The sequence below is a fragment of the Elephas maximus genome, chromosome 22, assembly GCF_024166365.1.
Source record: "Elephas maximus indicus isolate mEleMax1 chromosome 22, mEleMax1 primary haplotype, whole genome shotgun sequence".
Classification (NCBI taxonomy): Eukaryota; Metazoa; Chordata; class Mammalia; order Proboscidea; family Elephantidae; genus Elephas; species Elephas maximus.
In genome coordinates, this window is record NC_064840.1 from 20,928,057 (window position 1) to 20,944,068 (window position 16,012).

Here is a 16,012-nt window from a genome sequence, read left to right on the forward strand (position 1 = left end):
AAGGGACAACAGAAGCCAGGAGAAAGCTGGAAGAGACAGAGAAGGATTCTCCTCTAGAGCCTTCAGAGAGAACATGGCCCTGCTGGCACCTCAATTAGAGACTTCTGGCCTCCGTAACCGTGAGAGATGTAAATTTCTGTTGTTTTAAGCCACCCAGTTAGTGGTACTTTGTTACAGCAGCCTTAGGAAGCTAATACAGTTACTATTTCTAATTAAGATGTATACTTTATTTTTTCTGTCTCACTGTAGTAGCCTGGTCCTTATCTTCTTTTGGATTCTTCATTTGCAAGAAAAATGGAGAAATCTCCGCAGCAGTTGGCAGACTCCAAGGACAGCTGGTACCATGGCAACTGCTTCCATCAATAACGTAATTTCATCTCTGCTTTTAATCTTTCTCTCTTCAGTCCTAAAGATGGAAATTTTCTTAATTTGGAAAGAACAGAAGATGACTTGTGGTTGCCATGTCAACAGCAAATGCATACTAATAGGCTTTAATATCATAACAGAAACTATTAGGGAATCATAGAATTTTAGAACTCTAAAGACTGTCGAGAACACCCATCCCTTCCCCTGACTTGACAGATGAGAAAATTGAGGGCCAGAGAGGTTAAGTTCCCTGTTGGCTGCACAGCAATTCTTCCAGTGTGTGTTGAAATTGCACTTTGGAAAACTGACCAGTCCTGGTCAACCCTTGAATTTAAGGTGGGATTTTGGAATGGAAAGAGCGTTTAAGAGAATTGCTTTAGGTGTCTGTCTAACCCCCCAAATCCATCACACTAGACTCCTTTGGGGGAGGTTGTCTGTGCCGTGTGCATCTCTATGCTCATAGCCCCCATTCAGGTCCCAGTTCAAGCATGTCACTCAACAAATTATGTTGTGCTGTATGGGAACTGGAGAACCTCTGACAGGCCCTGGGAAAATTGCAATTTCATATCTTCTATATTCTTATCCATTTTTGGAATATATGTGTTGAACTTTGAATCAATAAACATAACACGGGTTTTCTGGTAGTTTTATAATGTGATTGAATACAAGTCCTGTCTTCTCCTTCCTAATTTGGTGTCCTGGGTTAAGGCTCCTCATTTTTATTCCTCAGTGATGTCTTTTCCAGTGCAGAGGGTTTCTGAGAGGAAACAGCTGGGCATCAAGAGGAACACTAACGTTTCTTGAGCGTGAACTCTGTGTCAGGCAATTCAGATCTCATTTAATCCACAACCACCTGGCAGAAGTCATTCACCCCACAAATGTTCTAGTCACTGGAGGTTCAGCCAAGAACAAACCAAGTGCCTGCCCTCACATACTAGTGAGGGGAAACATAATAAATCAAACAAGAAAAAGCAGAATGTTGAGGTGATGGTGAAGGTTAAAGAAGAAAAAGCTGAGTGGAAAAGACAGGGAGTAGGGGTTGAGGGGTGCTGGTCTCCACAGCACGGAGGGAGAAGGTGGCTCTAATGAGAACAGATTTGATCAGAATCCTGAAGGAAGAGGTATCTGGGAGAGGACACTTCCAGCAGAGAAAACAGCAAGTGCAAAGTGTCTGAGAAGGAAACATGCTTGACAGCTTAAGGAACAGCAAGAAGACTGGTGTGTCTGGGGACTACGTGGTAAAGAATTTAACCTTACCCAAAAAAGGAAGTTTGTTCTTTCCCCAAGGCTTCTGGGGGGTAATCTCTGTGTCCTTGGAATGTCATGCTGACAAGACTGTCTTTGTTTACCTGGGGGCCTTGAGTCATGTGGATAGTTTAACAAGATGGAGGGTAGTCGCACCAGATAGTATTTGAGGTGGAAGTGACCACACCAGAAAGACCAACAATGTGGTTTAGAGTGGGGGCTTTAGGTCATGCTCAGAATCGCTAGAGACTGAAGACTGAGATTAGCTATCTGGACAATCAGTCCTGCTTAGGTAATGGAGCTCCAATAAAAACTCTGAACAGCGAGGCATGGATGAGCTTCCCCAGTTGGCAGCATTCCATGTGTGTTGTCAGACATCAAAGCCAGGAAAGTAATGTGTCCATGATCCTGTGGGGAAGAGGGCAGCAGAAGTTCCTATTTGTTACCTTTCCTAGACTCTTCCCTATGTGCTTCTTTCCTTGACTGATTTTAATCTATATATTTTCTCTGTAAAAAATCATAACTGTGAGTATAACAGCTTTCAGTAAGTTCTGTGAGTCCTAACAGTATTCTTGGGGACTTCTGAACTTTCAGTTGATGTCAGGAGTGAGGGAAGTCAGTGGGGACACCTGAATTTGCAGTTGGTGTCAGAAGTGAGGGTAGTAATGTATGCACTGTGCCCTCTAAAATTCTCAGATTTGGTGTCAGAAGTGGGATTATCTAGTATGACCCTGACTCACTGAAACATATGGCTTGGGAAAAAGAAGTTTGACAGGACAAACTATGATGAACTTTTGGTTCCTGGATGGCCATGGGGTCATGCATGGTATAGAACTGCAGCCCTGTTGCAATCAGTTAACGGAGATAAAAGTTACCAATGGACTTAGAAAGGATGGATCCAGCTCCCAAGGAGTTAGCTCACTGTATGCATAAGGAAATACAGACTAACAAGGCACAAGCGAAATATTCAATCCCTTGGTTACTGTTATCTGTAATAGCTAAAATAAAAGTAAGGGAAAATCTCAGAGTGGATCCTGATGTTGGGCCAAGCTCAGATTCCAGCTGGTCTGAGCTGTGTTACTAGCTTTAAGGCTGCTGCTACCAAAGGCAAGTTAAGCTGAAAAACAGATAGCAAAGAAGTTTTAAAAACCCATTGCCATTGAGTCTATTCCAACTCATAGCTATCCTACAGGACAGGGTAGAACTTCGCAATGGGGTTTTCAAGGACCAGCTGGTAGATTCAAACAGTCGACCTTTTGGTTAGCAGCTGAGCTCTTAGCCACTATGCCACCAGGGCTCCGCAAAGAAGATTAGAGTGACAGAATAAGAGGATGGGGAAAATGGAAGGGAAGATTCAAGAAACTTGTCCCAGAAGGGTGGAAATTTTTTAGTGGTTATTAAGAAATGGGATGAATAAAGCAAACATTGATGTGTGCAAAGCAAAGGTCTTGATGCATCAGTGTCAGAGGCTGAGTGGACAGATGAGAGCCCAAGCTGATCCCCCAACATTGAAGAGTCCTAAGTTAATCTTCTCTATTTTTTTTAAAAGCCAGAAGGCAAAGGTGACTATGAGATGCCTAACAATGGTCCTGAAATCTAATCAAGATATGAACTGACAGAAGGACCTGAGTTCCTTGGCTCAACCCCTGACTTGGGATTCAAGGCTATGTGCACATAAATGACAAATGGTCAGGGGATGGAGAAGAGATGTTGCTGGGATTCCTTGACTAGTTGCTATTGGGCTTTGACTGAGTGTGCCCCTATTACTGAAGGATATAGAATAACCCTGAAACTTGAAATATCTAAATAATGTCTTGAATGATGTCAGTGAAACTTTAATAAGAAAGGCAATGCACAGGAGAGTTCCATAATAAAATGAAAATGCTTTGTGCAGGAACATGTTACTGGGGGAATGTAAAAAGATACTCACCATATTCATGAACAAGCAGCCTCTTTTCCCCCCAGGAATGACTTTGGAACCACCTGAGGAGATGGTGGATCCTATGACCACTTGGGCCATTTGGATGGTATCCTATGAACAGCTCTTGATTGATTAACAAAGAGCTGGTTGGTTTATGGATGGCAGTTCCAATGGGAATGGACACCATTCTGTTTAGAAAGACACCACTCTGATTGAAGAAGATAAACAAATCAGCTCATTGGGCTGAATTGCATGCTGTTTGCCCCTATGTTTGGATTTTAACCAACTCATGGGTGGTGGCCAATGGCCTGGCCATATGGTCAGGCAGATGGGGAATGGAAAACTGGACTATTAAAAGAATACCCATATGAGGCACAGCCCTGTGGGAATTTAAAGGGATGCATTAAAGTAGGGCATGTTGATGCCCATCAGAAGAACCCCCATCCAAAATCAAAAGATAATTGGAAATAGCAAGTGCACATCCTGGTGTGTTTGCTTGAGGTGGTTACCTGGGTCCTGTCAAAGTGTAAAATAACAAAAACTCTATAAGGAGAGAAATGATAGAATTTTATTGAGGATTTTTTACAGCTGAAGCTGGGGTAACACTTGGTAAAATACCAAGTGTGCCAAACACCTAAAAAGGAGAGAGTTTTATATGAGAGGGCTGGAGGTTACACATGAATAACAAGTAAACCTTTCATAATATCGATTAATCTATTTTCCACCACAGACTTTCTAGGAACAAACTGTGTAGGCAATTTTCTGAAAAAAATCTTATATAAACATCTTTTGGGAGAACATTGTTATTCCTTTTCTGGAACATTCTTACCATTTGCTTAACCATAAATCATAACTTTGTCATACATTACCTACAAGCGTTCTTTCTGAGAACAAAACAGTTTTATCATAGTCTTAAGTAAGCATAACCACATACTTGTTCACTCAAGGGGAGGTAGACATATTCTGAAAGCAGAAACAGAGATCTAGGGCAAAATGGGGAGTCTGATTCAGACTTGTGTCAGTCACTTTAGTCATGCCAACCACCTCAGTTTTAAGGTGCTCTTACACAGCCCCCAAAATGAGTAAACATGAGGGACAGAGATGCACCTTTTGTGACACAAAATCCCAATGTTAATGAAGTCATATCAAGCGGAGTAGGGTGGACCTAAACCTAATCTGTGTAATAACAAGAGAGACAGAGACTGCAGGTAGCTATGGGGCAGATTCCCCAGAGGGAAGCTTGACTGGCAAGTCGAGCTAATGCTGGTAACCCTGGATGCTACAAAATGGGCCCTGACAGGAATAGACACTTACTCTGCACTGGGCTGTGCTTACCCGGTTTTATGGATTGAGTTGTGTCCCCTCAAAATATGTGTTGAATTCCTGACTCTTGTATCTGTGAATGTGATCCTGTTTGGAAATAGGGTTTTTCTTTTGTTATGTTAATGAAGTCATACCAAGCAGAGTAGGGTGGACCTAAACCTAATCACTCTGAGTTATAAAAAGAACAGAGAAGACACAAATACACACAAACATGGAGGGAGACAGACACCATGTGAGGATTACCTATAACCCAAAGAACCAAGGAATGCTGGGGGCTACTGACAAAGAAGGAATCAAGATGGTTGAGACCCTGATTTGAACGTTTAGCTTCCAAAACTGTGAGAAAATAAATTTCTGTTCTTTAAAGCCATCTACTTGTGGTATTTGTGTTACAGCAGTACTAGGTAACTAGGACACCTATCTGGTAATAGGTGCAAATGCTCAGACTACTACAAGATGACAGAATTGTACCATTTTCAACCACCAACTCACATTTATTCAGACTAAGAAACACATTGGAACCCCACAATGTCCAACAATGGCCAAACAGATATCACATCAAATGGACATATTATTCTCAGAGTCATGGTTTGATAGAGAATTGGAATGGACAACTGAAATATTCATTGTTTAAAACCCGAGGAAATAAAGGCATAAATGGCTGATTTACACACTGTCTTAGTTATCTAGTGCTGCTGTAACAGAAATACCACAAGTGGGTGGCTTTAACAAACTGAAATTTATTTCTCACGGTTTAGAGGGCTAGAAGTCCAAATTCAGGGCACTGACTCTAGAGGAAGGCTTTCTATCTCTGTCAGCTCTGGGGGAAGGTCCTTGTCCATTTTCAGCCTCTGTTTCTCAGTGTGGCATCTATCTTCCACCATCTCTGCTTCCTTGCTTAATGTGCTCTTTTATATCTCAAAAGAGATTGAACTAAGACACACTCTACACTAATAGTGCCTAATTAACATAACAAAGAAAACCCATTCCCAAATGGAATTATATTCTGACCTACAGTGATCCTATAAGATAAAGTAGAACTGCCCCATAGTGTTTCCAAGGAGCAGCTGGTGGATTCAAACTGCCGACCTTTTTGTTAGCAGCTGTAGCTCTTAACTGCTATGCCACCAGGGTTTCCACCACAGTTATAGGGGTTAGGATTTACGTTACATATTTTGGGGGGATACAATTCAATCTATAACACACACCTTTATGAGTGTTGCTCAACATGAAGGATGCCAAGGGATGGTCCCCATTAGATAGACTCTTCTGCTTATTTGAGGGATCTTGGGAATAGGGTGTGGGGGAGAGTGGTGGTAAGACTTTTTCCCCACATCATCTTAACTTTCTATTTTCCTACCTAATGCAGTGCAGGTATTTGAAACTGCAGGTGTTGAAAGCAAGGATGATTCCTAGGCAAGAAACTGTAGCTACACTTTTAAACCTTTATGTCAGAATTCCTAAGGGCCTGATGCCTTCGCCCTGCTGCCGGATGGAAACCCCAGGTTTTGCTCAGTGCGACATGTCACAGCCAAGAAACGAGGCCAGGGTGGGAGATCAGAAAGCTGTCTTTATTTCGTGGTACAAGGAAAGGAAGAGTTGGGGCTGCTGCCTCCACCACTGCTCAGCGAGGGCGAGAGGGAAGGTTACTTTTATGGGATTTACAAGCAGGAAATTCATACAAGTTACATCAGTAACGTTCCTAATCATACTGCACAGGCAGAGTGGGGTTTACGTATAACTTCATGGATGGCACGTTCAGAAAATGGCAGTTAAACTCCACCCAGAGGCAGGGAAGTTACTATGTATGAGGTACTTAATGAGCTAAAAGGTTATCCAGAATGTCAACATGGTGCCTAAACTGGTTTCCGCCCATTTCCTCTAGTCCTGGGCAGCAGTTAAGGAAAGGGGAACCAGGATGTTAATATAAAGCCACGGGGAGTGTCAAGCAAGGGAATCAGGATGGGTCGTGTCAAGCAAGCTGATTGAGGCGGTGGAATTTGCCACAGCCTGGGGACCTGTCTTAGCCCCAACTGGAAAAATTAGGCTGGACAGTGAATAAAACTGTATTGCTTAGTTGTTGAGATAGTCCTCCAGTCTGTACCTACGTAACCTAACCCTACGTGAATGTGAGTGGACTGAGGGGGAAGCACTTGCTAGACTAGTACTGCTGCTGACAATATAAATGCATTTTTTACTGTGGGTTATACAGAGTTGAAAGGTGCTAGTCAGTGATCAGTAGTGGAGTCAGTATCTGGATCAACAGAGAACAAAGTCCTTGCAAGAGAGGGACCAATGAGCTGACAGGTCAGGGGTCTGCAAGGATTGGGTAAGAGTCGTGCAGATACACCCATCATTCAGACCCTCCAGTGATGGCTGTGCCTCTGAGAATGATGGTAAAAGTCATTACACAGGTAAGATAGTGAGGCTGCTGAGAAACTTTTCAGGGATGAAGAGGTCTACAGAAATAACCTAAGCGACCAACCACCACAAGTAGTTGGATACTTAGGTATATTAAGTTTAATATTATGCAGTCACTAAGAATATTTATTAAAACTGTGCAATAACTTGGGAATATACCCCCTCCAAAAAAGGAGGATACAAAATTATGTAAACTTTTGATCACATCAAAATTAGGACTTTTTTTTTTTTTGTCTCAACAAAGAATAGCCTGAGAAGGTTATTTCCAATATCTAAAACAACAAAAAAATATGAATGTTTAAGATAATCAAAGGAATCCTGAAAATTCACAAGAAGAAAGCTGGAAATTGAAGGGTGTGGACGAGCAGTTCAGGAGGCCTGAAATGGTTGCAAGCCCACGTGGAGACGCTCAAACCCACTAGTAAAGCTCACCTGGAAAAAATGCATCTTAAAACATTCAGATCCTACTTTGCGGCCAGCGACTTGGCAAAAACTCGAAAGCCCGGTAGTATCTAGTACCTAGGTGTTTGTGGACGCAGGGAGTCGGAGGGATCAGTGGAGAAAGGGCTAAGAAAACTGTGACAAGTGTGTAATATGGATATCCAGCTGAGTTCCAAGTAATGAATTAGATGCACATCCAGCGACATGGAGAGATCTTTTAAGTGTACCCAACCAAAACCAAGCCCATTGCCTTCCAGTCCATTCCAACTCAGTGGATTGTAAAAAAAGAAACAGAAACCGCGTACAGAGCGCTAAGGGGTATACAACTACTGCAGTTATATATATTGTGACCTCAACTGCGGAGTTTAAAAACCAATCTATAGGGCATATGGCACCGACAAAATCATGACATTAGAGGCGTCCGAAGACCTGAGGTGGGCTGCCTGAGGGTCGGAAACGCTTCCCGAAGATGGGGCGTTCCATCAGGTTCGATTTGGGGGTTCAGGAGCAAAGCCAGGGTCCAGGTGCAGATGCAGGGCTTCTCCGGTGGAGCAGATCCTGGAAGTCGCCTGCAGAGATCAGGGGTGGCCGGGAGGGGAATGGCGCAGACGACCATCGCTGCCGGGACCTGGCCGAGGAGGGTCCGCCGGAAAGCCCGGGCCCGCGCACGACCGGCTCCTTCAGCCTCCTGCCTCCACGTCCCGCGGGCGCGCCCCTGCTCTCGCTCCCTGCTCGGAGCCCAGCGCTGCCCGAGGGGCGAGCCCCTGGGGCAAGGCGGCACCGGTCACCCGGCCTGTCCTCGGGCCGATGCGCGCCGGGACCAGCGAGCAGTCTTCCGGCTCCCAGGGCGCGGGGTTCCCACGGCCGGAGATCTCCGCAGGCCGGGGCACCCCAGCCCGCGCCGCCCGCGCTTGCGCAATGCACTCATTTTCCGGCCCGGCGCGCGCCTGTTGTCCCCACGCTCCCGCCCGTGCGCCCCTGCCCGTGCGCCCGCCCCTGGTGCACCGCCCCTCCACCCTCACAGGCCGGCTCCAAGGCTACCTTGCACCGCCGGCCAATGGGAGCGAGGCGCGCCCCTCGGCACGTGCGCCCCACCCCGCCTCCGGCTCGAGCCGGCCGAGCGCGCGGACCGGGCTCGGGACTGGGGGCGCGGGCGCGGGCGGGGGCGCGGGCGGGGGCGCGGGCGCGGGCGCGGGCGCGGGCGCGGGCGGGGCGCGGGGACAAGAGCGCGCTGATTGGCCGGCGGCGCTCCGAGGCCGTTAACGGCGGCTGCCCGGCCGCGGCTCCAAAACAAAGGCCGCGCCGGGCGGGGGATGCCGCGCGCCCCGCGGAGCCGCCAACGGCCGCAGCGCGTCCCGGGCCGCGCCGGGGCCGCCGGAGCCGGGTTGCGCTGACCGGGCCGGGCTGATGGGCGTGCGCGCCGGGCGCGGACCGGGCGGCCGTGAGTACCGGGCGGGCGGCGCCGAGGGCGGGCGCGCGGGGCACCTGTTGGGCGTCCCCAGGGGCAGCAGGCCGGGCCACAGTCTGCTTGTTGGGGTTCTTGCATTCTCACTTTGTTTTAGGGGGTTCACTGGGTTTGAGAACAAACCATAAAGCTTCATCTTTGATTTGTTTTCCTCCATGCCCCCCGCCCCCCACCTCCGGGCTTGAAAGATTTAGAAAGAATTAGATGCCCAATGATTACAGATTTTTCCCTCTTTAAAAAAAAAAGGGGGGGGTTGCAGTTGATAAAAGGAAATGAGGACAAAAGAGGTCTCCTAGGGGGAACTGGTTTCAGGTTGCCTTCATCAAGGTTCTGATGAACGTGAATTGTATGCGTTCACCACTTGTGGCTCGGAGACTGCCAGAAACCGCCTCCCATACCGGCCTGTGATTGACATCGTTGATTTCAAACTATGTGGCGGATTCTAGGGTGGGAGGAAAGTGAAGTTCCATTTTAGATATTTAATAGCCATGGAGTACATCAATTTCCCCATCATAAGCATTTTCTGCTTAGTTGTATTTGAGTAGGAAAGCACTCTTTCCGGAAGTACACACCTTTACCTGCCCCTTCCTTCGGTAGAATGTTAGTTTCCTCATCCCCCAGCCCCTCATTGTCAAACTCCTTCCCAAGCCTCAAGATGAGGCTTACTTCCTCTTTTTTTTTTTTTTCACCTGAACAAGCTGCCCCCTCCCCTCACCTGTCTGCCTTCTAGGCTCTGCTCTGTTCTATGTAGATGTCTGTCCCTGTGACCTGTATACTAGCGGGAGCTCTACTCAATCTGGTGTCATTTTGTCCTATAATCATGCCATACCCCCAAGCCCCACTGTAGAATGTTGATGCTGAGGACCTCCAAGACCCCTGTGCTCAGCCCCCTTGCATCCCACAGGGCTAGGGTATCTTCTACTTGTGGGTCTCACTCTTAGATTCTGGGGATCCTTCAGGGCCAGGACCATGAGCACAAGCAAGTAGCACAGCATCCGGCCCATGCTGGGTACTTTAAAAAAGCTGATTGATCCTGATTACCCATCTGAGCAATAGTCTTTCTGTTGTTTAAGCAGGCATCTTATTTTGGAATAATGTTAGCTTTCCAGAAAAGTTGCAAAGATGATACAGTTTCCTCACCCAGTTTTCCCCATTGTTGACATTCTACCTTGCTGTGGCACATTAAAACTCAAACACAGAACTGCTGCATTCTTTTAACTAAACTCCGGATGTCGTCTTTCCATTTTCAAAGCACTGAAACTTGTAAAGCACTGTCGTCATGTTGAGAGCAGTGTGACTCCTGCCTGTCCTCACTGAGTCCCATGCCATGTAAAGGTGCCAGGATGGGCAGCCCCATGGGTCGTTTTAATATAGTCTTCTCCCTGAAAGACTGAAAAATGAAAAATGGTTTAAAACATGAAGTGACAGAAGGCCCCTACTTTAAAACCATCCTCTGACATTCTTAATTAGAGATTTGTTTCATTTTATGAATTTATAAAGAATAGCTGGTGCAGTGATTAAGAGCTTGGCTGCTAACCAAGAGGCCAGCAGTTTGAATCCACCAGCTGCTCCTTGGAAACCCTATGGGGGAGCCCTACTGTGTTCTATAGGGTTGCCATGAGTTGGGGTTGACTTGACGGCAGTGGGTTTGTTTTGTTTTGTTTTTAGTTAGCTCTATAACCAGAGAAACCCCCAGGGAGTGGAGATTTTGACAAGGGGTTTGGAAGGCAGTCGGAGAAAGTTCTGAACAGCCCAGACGAGGCAGGCTGAGGGTTCTGGGTGTCTGGAGGGCTGTGGGGGACCCCTGGGATGGAGGCAAGAGGAGCAGACAGCTCTTCCCATGGAGCCACATCCTCCTGGGAAGCCATCAGTAGCAATGGGAATATGTACTCTTGGGGTCGAAGCTCTGTCCCATCCATGGTTGAGCGCGATCCTCTAGCACCTTCCAAGCCAGTACCAGGGTCCTGGTGGCGGTTTGTGCTGCTGTCGAGACCACTTGTTAGCCCTCTGCCACACTATAATGATGACTGTCTGCTGGTCACTGTCGGGTACTTGTCAGCCAGCACCTGTAAGGCACTTACCTGATAACCTTGTTTGATTCCCTGGACCTCCTTGTGACTTGAGTATTACCCCATTTTGCAGATAAGGGAACAGAGCAAATACGAGGTGCATTTGAAATCAAATCCCAGGAAGCTGCTCAAGGCAGGTGAGACCCTCTCGGCTTTTCTCTTGCCCAGCCTCATTGTGTGCCCTGTCCTCCCAGCGTTGGCACACACCCTGAGCCTGGCCACTTCTGGGTCCTCTCTGAGTCTCTGCCTTTCCCTTCCTTTGCCCAGCACAGGGCTTTGAATGTTCGGTGTGTTTTACTTAGCATGTGATTTAATAAAGTCATGTAAGACGGTGAATCTCTTCTTTCCCTTCAGTCGGGTCTAGCTCTAGTACTGGAGAACAAGGGCGAAGTTGCAGGTATGGATCCTGTCTCTTTCCCCTTCCTGTTGTTGTTAGCAAAGAGGTCCTATCTCACCTCCACTGGGATGTGTCTCAGTGCCAAGGGCTGTGGGAAACTTTGTTGCCAGGGGTAGAAATAAAAGAGCATACTTAGAAAAGAAACTGTAATGTATATCCGAGAAGGGGGAGGAGAGTCAGGATCAGCACAAAGCTATTTCCTTGTCGTGGCCACGCAGAACGCACAGACCATACTCAGGATTATGGAGTTTATTAGGGAAGGGAAATAACTGGCTATAGCTGAGGATCAGGATCAACTTGGAGGTAACAGGATACAACTCAGGAGGCAGGAGCCAGTTCTTTAATCAGGACAGCTTTCAAACAGGAGAGTTGTCAGCTCCTTCCTGATGTGCCCACAGGCAGACCACGCTTCTCGGCTTGGCTAGCCTCCTCTCAGCCAGGCCAGCAGGCTCTCCTGTCAGCCATGCTGGCCTCTGCCCTGCTCGATCAAGTGTTAGAGCTCTTTAGCTCTGCCAACAAGTGCCTGGACCCACCCCGCTCACCAGCAAGTCTCTGGCCCAAAGGCACTCAGCTCTCTTGCTCCGTGGGCTGCCAAGCCCGCTTCAGCTGCCTGTCTCCATGGGCTGGTAAGCCCACCGTAGCAGTTTTTGGCCAGTCTCCTGGTTCCCGCTGTCTCTCGATGCTGCCACTTGTGCTGCTGCTTCACTGTCTCTCGGTGTGCTCAGTGTTACAGCTCTCCCTCCCCTGGGTCTAGAAGGTTCTTAGCACAGGCCTCCAGGTCCAAAAGACTCCTCTCCAGGTTCTTCCTCTTGGTGATAGTGAAATCCCCCTCAACCTCTGTGAAACTGGCTCCTTTATAAGCCTGCTCTTCCCACCAAGACTGGGAACTGACCAATCCCCTTAGTGGGCCATAGTCACCTAACTTGTTTAGTAATCAGCCAGTCCCTACAAGGGTTTCATGCACTTTATTTGCATAGTAAACTCTAATTTCTGCAAGGGTTTTCTGCACCTTATTTGCGTGGTAAACTTTCCAATTCCTGCAAGGGTTTTCTGTACCTTATTTGCATAGTGAACTGTCCAATCCCTTTGCAGGATTGTGGCCTAGGAGATCATCTGGCAGAACTACAAACCCAGGGCCAGAAAGGCCGTATATAAAGAGAAGCTCATTGCACTGCAGAAACCAAAACCAGACCCATTGCTGTCAAGTCGATTTTGACTCAGGGTGACCCCACGTATTACAGAGTAGAGCTCCTCCATAGGGTTTTCTTGGCTGTAATCTTTATGGAAGCAGATCGCCAGGCCTTTTTACAGTGCCTCTGGGTGGGTTGGAACTGCCATTCTTTAGGGTAGTAGTCAAGGGCAAACGGTTGGCACCACTCAGGGACCTAGAAGGAAGGCTCAGTGTGAAAATGTTGTCCAGCAGTCTCATGGGACACGATGGAGGTAGAGGCAGGAGGGGACATGGTGGGCCAGGGCTGAGGGCGAAAGCTGTGGCCACCTTGGTTCCTCTGATAGGCAGGGACTGGTGGAGGGCATACTGTGCCTCACAGAGCCACGAGAGGACGGGAGCCGCATCCAGGGGCCTGATGGGAGGAACCAGTGAAGGGAGCTTCCTGCCCCTCCCAGTTCGGCCGTTGGTCCACCAGGGGCTGCATCTCTGAGATGTGGGAAAAGCTTTTCAGCCGCTAGCTTGGGTAGGAAGGGCATCAGTGTGGGTGTAAGGGGGGAGGTGGTGCTGCCAAAAGGCAAATCGCACCCACACTACTGCCCTGTGATGTCAGTCATTCTGGACCTTTCCATGCCTGTGTGAGCATGTGTTTTGGGGAGTGTGTGAGTCTTAACAGTCCGTGCATACACTTGGTGTGAAATTCAACAAGTATGAAAGCAAGCCACCGTCCCTGCCATCCTCATCCTCATCCCCACCGGGGCCTCACCTTGGGCATGTTTCCTTTTTTTTCTCTTTTTTTAGTGTGCTTTAAGTGAAAATTTACAATTCAAGTCTGTTTCTTATACAAAAACTTACACTGTTACATGACCCTAGTTGCTTTCCCTACACTGTGACAGCACACTCCTCCTCTCCAGCCTGTATTCCCCGCGTCCATTCAACCAGCTCCTGTCCCCCTCTGCCTTCTCATCTCCCCTCCAGACGGGAGCTGCCCACATAGTTTCATGTGTCTACTTGATGGACATATTTCTGATGTGTGTTAATCTGCACCTTTATTGGTGCATTTCACCAGGCTCTGTTGGTTAGACTTCAGGTTGTTTCCAACCTTTTGTTACTACAAGCGGTATTGTTACAAACATCTTTTATCCATTATTTTGAAGAGGCGTGAGTCCTCGGGAAAGTGGTACCCGGGGTCATGGGCGTGTTAATGGGTATTGCTGGGTTGCCAGGTTGCAGAGTGCCCTCACCAAGGTTGGGATCCACTTAAAAAAAACAACCTGCTGGGCGTAAGGCAGCTCTCAGTGTGACTTCAGTGTGTGTGGGTGGGTGAAGTGGAGTGTGTGCCTATGGGTCTGCAGGCCCAGGGCCCAGGTGTGGACTCTGGCTTTGAACCCCTGAGCTACAGTGTTCTCACTGTGCAGCCGACCTCTCTGGGCCTCGGTTTTCTTGTCTGTACAATGGCCCTATCGGGAGCACACCCTCTTGGGGTTGCTGTGGACTCACCTGATCCTTGCACAGTGAGCTGCTTAGAATGGGCTGGCAGCAGCTGTCAGGATCACAAGAGCCTTGTCTTTCCTTCTTGAGCTGACGGTTTTCCTGCTATCCATTTTTCTGTGATAGTGGCCTTTTTAGATGACTTTTGTTTTCAACTTTTTAACTCCCAGGAGTGAGTGGTAGAAGAGATGGACCCCGAAGCTGGGCATCCCAGCCTGTGGGGGAAGGGAAAGGGCCCGAGAGTGAGGATGGTGTCAGAGGAGCTGCCTCTTGTCCCTGGAGGTGTGGAGGAAGCGGGCCTCGATGTCCCCTGTATGGGGTGGAAGAGGCCAGGCTACGCCCATGCCACCTGCCTGGCTCTGTTTTCTTCATGACCTTTCACTGCACGTGGCAGAGGCCTCTCTCTGAGCAGTGTTTGCATCCTGCAGGTCCCAGAAACTCTGCCCACCAGGCATGCCAGTGACTTAACTGCCAAGCCCAGCTGGTGCCAGCTCCTGCCTGACCTGGCAGTGTCTGACACGATGTACTCGCTTTCTTAGAAGCCTTTGTCTGGCTGGCTGGTGCCAAGACTGTCTCCTTTACTGCTCACGACAGCCTCTGGACTTCAAGGGGTGAAATGGTGGAGCTGGACTTGAACTCCTGGGTTGGGTGGTGCTGTCCTGTAGGGAGCCAAGTGTGCTCTTCCCGGCCCAGGATGAAACAAGAGCTGCTGCCTAGAACCTTGAGAGGACCCCTGGCACCTCAGTACTTAGGTCCGGTTCCTTAGAATGGCAGATACCACCTGGTTTTCCTGGCCCACTGCTCCCCGACCCCCCACATGGCTGCATGCCCACCCTCCAGGCTTCAGACTTGGTCGCTAGCCCACAGGGCCCCCCAACACCCCATTAGGTTTCTCCAGGCCCAGTCATCAGTCCCCTCCTCTGTAAAGTCTCCGTGGTTCTATCCACTGACACTTCGGGCCTCCTTGAAGAGCAGCTTCACAGGCGTCGCCTCATGGCCTTTCTCCCTGACCTGTCGGGGGACACTCACACCCTGGCCACTGGGTTTTTAGTGAATGGGTATTTGCCTTGGTCTCCTGGGGCTGCTGTAACAAAGCTCCACAAAATGGGTGGCTTACAGAACAGAAATTCATTGTCTCTCAGTTCTGGGGGCCAAGAGTCTGAACTCAGGGTGTTGGCAGGACCAAGCTCCCTCCAGAAAGCTCCAGGGAGAAGATCCTTCATGGCCTCTTCAAGCTTCTGGTAGCCCCAGGTGCACCTGCAGCATCACTCTGTCTCTGCCTCCCTCGTCATGTGGCGTCTTCCCTCTGTGTCTTTCTCTGTCTCTTCTCCTCTGTTATCAGGTGTAAAAATGGTGGTCGTGTCGGACCTCCTCTAACGTCAGGGGGATAGAAGAGAATCAACATCAGCACCAGCCCAAAGCCAATTCCTGTGAGGTGGAGGTCAACCTTTTTGCCAGTCCTGACACCAGCCCTCCCTCCCGCGGCACTCTCTACTTCTCTACTGGGTTTGATAATTTGTTGCAATGGCCACATAGGCTCATAAATCGAACTCGTGATTATGGGGTTTATTAGGGAAGTAACAGGTTACAATTCAGGAGCAGGACCAACTTGGCAGTAATAGGAACAACTCAGGATACAGTTCCTCCATCAGGACAGCTTCTTCTTAGCCATGCCAATAGGCAGGCCTCTCTCCTGGCACTTGGC

At 48.4% G+C, this 16,012-nt stretch overlaps 1 protein-coding gene across 2 annotated transcripts in view; it reads left to right on the plus strand.

Moving 5' to 3' along the window:
- Nucleotides 1–9,105: 9,105 nt before the first annotated feature.
- YPEL1 (yippee like 1) overlaps nucleotides 9,106–16,012 on the plus strand; it is a 41,385-nt gene continuing 34,478 nt past the window's right edge. The window contains exons 1-2 of one of the 2 annotated variants that reach the window (XM_049866020.1): nucleotides 9,109–9,158; nucleotides 11,325–11,388. The gene's annotated coding sequence lies outside the window, so the exon portion shown is untranslated. Of the gene's footprint in view, nucleotides 9,159–11,324; nucleotides 11,389–16,012 lie in introns of both variants that reach the window. The other variant, XM_049866021.1, reaches the window with a different exon arrangement.